This window comes from Octopus bimaculoides, chromosome 29 (assembly GCF_046866305.1).
Source record: "Octopus bimaculoides isolate indiv1 chromosome 29, ASM4686630v1, whole genome shotgun sequence".
Lineage (NCBI taxonomy): Eukaryota > Metazoa > Mollusca > Cephalopoda > Octopoda > Octopodidae > Octopus > Octopus bimaculoides.
The window spans coordinates 9,598,879-9,606,378 of NC_142956.1; the positions used below are offsets into that span (position 1 = coordinate 9,598,879).

Below are 7,500 nucleotides of genomic sequence, written 5' to 3' on the forward strand. Positions count from 1 at the left end.
ATACACACACACACATGCAGTTGTTTTTTTTTCTTTAATAAATTCCGAAGAACTTAGCTAAAATGGATGCAAACTTTAGCAACTTTTTTCTCTCACTGCTGCGTGATTACCATCAGCACCCCCACCCCCAACAGCAACATCAGAAGCACATATAGGTTCACCTCAGACCTCCAAATATGTGTAATGTCTGATGTTTGTATCATCATCATCATCATCTGTAGGTGAACCTTACAGTTTCAAAAGAAAGAAAAACAATGAAAATATAAATTTTACAAAACAGAAATAGAAACCCAAAGAAACAAAAAGGAATCCCCAACAAAGTAAATAAATAGACTGCATTTTTGTGAAGCATTCTCATTGTGCAGGTATTAAACACAGCTATGTAACCATTTTTAGGTGTTAGTTGCTACACACACATATCTATATATATGTGTGTGTATGTCCCTATATATTCTTATATCTATACAAATATATATACCTATATATATATATATATATATATATATATATATATATATATATATACATGTATATATACCAATATATAGATATGTATATATATATATATATATATATACACTTTACCAATTTTTAGACTTTCTCACGTGTTTGCTATTTCATACCTGACTCTCTATTTTCAAAAAAAAAACATTTTTAATAATATATATATATATATCATCATCATCATGTAGTTGGCACACACTACTAGTTTTTCTTACTCCCACTTTCACTCACTATCTCCTCCTCCTCTCAGTCTCTTCTATTCATCTGTCTCTGTCTGGTATCTTCTTTTCCATATACGTTCTACCTCTTTCTGCATCTGCACCATCTTTGCCACCTTCGCCACCACCACCACCACCTACACTTCTTTGCTCCAACTCCTCCTACACCTTAGTTGTCTGAGAGTCTAAAGACTGCATTCCTACCACCCACCCCTACCACATTCTCACCCAGTCAGATAACAAACCAGCCAACCAACCAGCCAGCCTTTTTTTGTGTGTGTCTCACTACTTAACCATCTTCGACTAAACTAAACTTAACTTTCCTGCCCCCCCCCCACTTCGTGCTCCACCTCCTTCACCCTCATCTTGTACTTCCTCCTACCACCTATGGCAGCTATTATAAACCTTTTTACCAGACAACCTGAACCAGGCTGATGTAGATAAATTTCACTTCACTTCAGTCAACGCTCAATCTTCAAGCTACACCGTTCGGTGTTTTCGTCCAACCTTTCTTATACCTAGCAACGGATTGGAATATTACTTGGCAGCTGAACACTATTACTATATAATTATTATTAGTAATATTATTAGCATTATTATTACTTGTGGTTGTATTCCTTGAAGACCTGAACAACGAAACAATCAACAGCAAGTGAACTTGGAGTGAAACCAGACTATACTTAGATTCACACATACACCCATATATACTACACATATATATATATATTATACACACATTTATAATACATATATACAAACACACACACACACATATATATATACACACTCATATATATATGAAGCTACATTGTAACAACACTGCTGCGCACATTTTGGAAAATATTCTTTACTTAAACCGGAACTACAAACAATAAACAGCTTCCGCTTTGTTTATACAGAGGACATAATTGTTTCGCCTAGCATAAACACATATACAAATATATATATGATTGTCGTGTATATATAGATATACATTATTTACAATTAGTACCTCTATAGATTAGAGGTGTTTCATCATTGTTTGTCATTCACCACAACAACTACTTCCACCACAACTCCCACCACTCCTCCACACAACAGAGATTACCATCCCATAGCTTGGTTATTTTTATAGAGTCTTGTATATATTATATATTGTTGAACTGATAGCTTCTGTAACTGGCTTACATGGAGTCCACCGAGCAAAACCACGTCCCTGAACAGGAAGCTGCAAGTGAACAACAAGTTCCTCCAGCAGCAGCAGCAGCAGCAGTAGCACCACCACCAGCCGCAGCACCACCACCACCAGCCGCAGCACCACCACCACCAGCAGCAGCAGTTATCCAGGAACCAGTCCAGGCAATCCCACAGAGGCCACCCTCTCCTCCTCCTCCACAAGTGCAACAACCACAACCACAAAAACCAGCCGAGTCGCATCCTCAGTCACAACAACTGGCTGCCGGAGCTGGAAAGCTGCCTCCCTCAGAACCTGATCACTTTAAACAGCAAGCTCAACAACATCACTATAGCCAACTTGAGCCACCGTACTATCCTTCTTTGGCTCATAAAAAGACTTCTCGAGAAGGGTCTCGGTCTAGAGAGTATTCAAGGCCATCTTCTCATACATCACGACTCACTCCAAACCGTTCTATGGACTTCAGTGATATCCTCGGGAGCATGAGTCGAGAATTTCGTGGAACTAGTCCAGCTGTATTAGAAAACATCTCTTGCCATCCGTTGCTCTACAAAACTTACGATATGCCAATAAATCCTAAACTTAGTGCCAGGTCGAAGAAGGTGATTCGTGATGCTTCCGAGCTAGGTCAGTTTTCGCCAGGACTAAAAACCTTACTTGAAGTATGTCTTCTTTTCTTCCTCTTTTCTTTCCGAATACTGAATATTTAGTCATTCAATATCCTGCCAATATCTACGAACGTTTGTTCTTACTATCTGCCAAAACACAAAGTGCTTAACTGTAGTTTGCCCATCGTCTGCACATCCTTTAGCACAATACTATGTCTCATAATTCCATAGAATACTAACACTAATGCTGCCCATCCATATTACCTCTGTTTTCATCCATTTCATATTACCATCATCCATAGTGTAATGAGGTTTCTGTATAAGAAAAACAAATGAGAAAAATGTAAATCAAACATAAAAATGATATTGGTATAAGAAAACAAACATGCATATATATATATGTATATATATATATATATATATATATATATATATATATATATATATATATATATATATATACATATTTGAAAAAATGAATAGCAATAGCTTTTCTGATAATTTTTCCACTTAAATAATTTGATGTTTACTTATAAACATTTAATTCTTAAATTTAATTCTTAAAGCAGAAAAATTACCAGAAAAGCCATTTCTATTCACTTTTTTCAAATATATAATATTGTACCAAGGATGTTCTATTTCTTATTCTACAATATATATATATACACACACACACACACACACACACACAGATATTTGTAACTGAGGGTATAACATACAAATAGGTGTACATATTAAATAAAAGAGCACTCCATGTTATATGTAAATCTACATTCATAGTTAACAACTCAAATCTAATTTAAATCATAATCTGTTCTAGAAAGAGAGAGAGAAACAAACATGTGAGAATATAGAATATAAGCAAATAGACATGTACATACATACGAAAGCAAAAAGCAAAAAGATTATATAACAATAAGAAGCATGCTGGAATTATCCCAGCTTACTCAACAGTTTAAAATATACATACAAAAAACTAGCTACAATGACAAATGCACCAATATTTTAAACGCCTGTAAAGAACTTTCTAAAGTTAATGCAACATTGAAGGTCAAGTTTATAGACATAGTTTCGTATTTTCCAAAACGTAGTTTCGTATTAATTAATAAATTTACTTTAATAATTCTTCAATATTTGCCTCTAAAAGTTTCCCCTTTCTTTTCTTATCTTATGCCAATTTTTTGCTTTTACTTTCCATTTTCTTCTTTCATTTCAATCTATTCTTCCCCTCTTCATATATCAACATCTACCTTTTCATTGTCTTATATATCATTTCTGTTTTCTCAATGTTTTCATTCACATTTCTTGCTTCTTTTCATCGCAATCTTTCAACTTTATTGTATTTTCTCAATCTATTCTGGTTCTTTTTCAAATATTTCATTCTAGGACTATTTTCTTGAATGTTCTTAGAGATTTTTCTATGTAAACCATTTAAGAAGACATATTTCATAATGAGACTCAAGAATAACAAGCAATACACCCTCCCCACACACACACACATACATGTACAAACATATATGTATGTGCATTTATATGATAATATTTACATACATATGCACACATATATACATATTTACATATATACATACTTATATACATGCAGGTATCATATATATATTTACATATATACATATATGATATTTATACACATACATATATATACACATATTTATGCATATTTACGTATAAGAAAAGGGAAGACAAAGGGAAAAATGATTAACTTATTAGATTCATTAGCATACAGTTGTTTTTGCCATAAGATGCAGTGGGCTCATAGTTGACTTATAGCTTCATCAGAGCTTAAACAAAATATTAGAACATATTTACACACACACAAACATATGTATATATATATATATATATATATATATGCATATTAACACACACACACACACACATATATATATATATATGTACTTATGTATGTGGATTAACATTTTTATACACAATATATATATAGAAAGATATATGTATATATACACACACACCTTTGTTATATAGACAACCATTTCTCTATATACCAATGGACCTCCTCTTAATAGCCATAGATAAGATTTGATTTAATTATATATAATTTGAAAGAAATTCAGTTTTGCCTTCACTAACATCTACAATTTTTTTAAAGCTTATTTTTCGAGTAGACAGGAATGCTTTAGGCTGTCAGGAATGTTTCTACTTGATAAGAATAGTGTAGCTTGTGAGGAATTTAGAAATCCTTGTACATATATGGCAAAAGCATTCAACAGATAACTGGTTTTAGATGATAGTAGTTTTAGGTACTTCAAAGCATTAATATAATAAAATACTACACATAACAATAATAATAATAATAATAATAATAATAATAATAATAATAATAATAATAATAATGAATAAATAATAAAATAAATAATAAAAATAATAATAGTTATATTATTGTTATTATTATTATTATTATTATTATTATTATTATTATTATTATTATTATTAAAATGTGAAAAACTTCAATATTTTCACTATCATCATTGTCCTCTTTAGAGTTTTTAGCTACAAATACATGTGGTAGCATGTGCTGTTTCCATGATTCTAGAAACGGAATATGTCTGAGGAAATAAATGAATGAATAACAACAGCAACAATATCTTTATTTTTTATGAAAATGACATTTAAGGGAGGTTACATGCATAATTTGTAACACACTGGGAATTTTACATTGAAAGTAAGATATGGAAACAGTAAAAGGAAGGCAAATAACATAATAAAAAGCAAATGGATGGCAAGATATACAATAGCAATAATAATGTAGTTATAATAATATAATGATGATGACTGTTATGGCAATTCACGGTGTGATAATAGACATATTTCTTCAACTGTATTGTGTTGAAAATATCAACTTTCACTTGCTCAGTGTCAGGCAGTGTTTGATATTTACACAACAGACAAAAAAATATTCTTTAAAAAAAATATTTATAATTATCCATATCTTAGCTCAACTTTTGTGGTTAAGAAGTGCAGGTAGACATGTAAGAATAATGCCCAGACTATCATGTAAAACTGATTAATGTTGTATATCTGGGATCTAGTTATTGAGAGGGCTCAGAGGGAGAAAAAGTGTTCTATATGGATTAAAATGAAAAATTTCTAAAGAAAGTCATTCAAAAACAAAGCATATACAATATCCTTTAAAAATATTGTTCCTATATTCATTTAGGGTATTTTGGTTAAATTCTTTTTACAAATTGTTTTAGCAATAAATTAACATGACAAACAGACAGACAGACAAATTGACTGAGAGGCAACAGATGGAAAGAAAAAAACAAGAATTAATACTATGCCAGGGATACAAAATTGAATAAAATTGTAAATTTGTATCTTTGAATGTTTATGTGTTCCCTAGAAATTAATAAAATTGTTCAAGATTTCCTCCACAAAACAAGAATTCAGCCATATTTGCTTAGGACAGCTGTTATTCTATTTTCGTTAAATTCTTCTCAAGCTGATTTAATAATGAATCAATGTGTCTGAAAACAGATGCGACTGATAAACAAACAGGTAGACAAGAATATAAATGCTATTTATATTCCAACCAAAGTGTGTCTTTCTCAAAATAGCAAAGTTTCTTACTTCCATTAACACACTTATGGTAACACCAAGATCCACACCTCATTAGCGCCTACTACAAATGCTATTATTATTATTATTAGTAGTAGTAGTAGCAGCAACAGCAGCAGCTGCAGCAGCAGTAGTAGTAGTAGTAGTAGTAGTAGTAGTAGTTTCACTAAACAATTGACTGTTCTTTCTAGATAAATAAACAACTGTGAAAACAATTGCACTGTTAGGTGATGAAGAGGGTGGCTGTTGATGATAGTATAATGATGACGACAATGAAACGGGATGAAACATAGATCATAGTCAGTGATATATCTGCAAAAATCTTAGAATAGAACAGAATAAAATGGAAGAGTCTTTCAAGATTTGTATGAAGCATTTAGAATTTGTTATCTATATGTCTACTGTAATTATTGCAATACTAATGTGATACCCCCTTCATCTGACACTCCTATGACAAGCAAAAGAAATCATAGTGAGAATACCCAAGAGTATCACTGTTTTCTCAAACATGCCTATGACTATCTTCAGAGAAAACCTACCAGAATGTTTATGGAAATCTCAAAATAAAATCTCAGTTTTGCCAATTACACATGAAATGATGTATACTTTCCTAAATTGTCCTAATATTTAGGATTCAAAATCATCACCATCATCATCATCATCATCATCATCATCATCATCACCATCATCATCATCATCATCATCATCATCATCATCATTATTATTATTATTCACCTGAGTCATGATTCAATTCTGGCAGGAATTTGTATATAAATTCTTCACCTTTAGTTGAAGAGTTAAACCTTATAAGGTTAAACTATATATGCAATCTCCTCTTCTTTTATCTATATCAACAATCAAATATATATATATATGTATATATATATATACATACATACACACACACACATGTATATATATATATATATATATATATACACACACATATATATATACATGTATATACACACATACCTATATATACATATATATATATATATATATCATACAATTATATACATATATATTATTTTTTTTAATATTATATAATTATATATATATAATTACACACACACACATAGAAATACTTGCACATATGCATGCATGTGCATACACATTGATTATAATCTGAGGTTTCTCTTCATTAACAAATACATCATTGAGTACTTTTCCTCTTGCTTGACCACTCATATCCTAACCTCTTCGTGCCTCATATTAATTTGTTATTATCATGGAATTGAAGCATTCTGCATTTGTCAATAATCATCGAATATGTGTGTGCTAACAATGTCACTGTATTGGATGATGTTGGGAAATTTATCAAAAATCATTAATAAAATCATTAGCTGGTGTGTAATGACAAAATCAGACAATCCCATTCTGGTATATTATGTTGTTGACA

General features: G+C 31.2%; 1 protein-coding gene across 50 annotated transcripts in view; it reads left to right on the forward strand.

Moving 5' to 3' along the window:
• The window catches only part of LOC106872354 (uncharacterized), a 99,135-nt gene that overhangs the window by 64,872 nt on the left and 26,763 nt on the right, over nucleotides 1-7,500 (forward strand). The gene's annotated exons all lie outside the window — the stretch shown is intronic.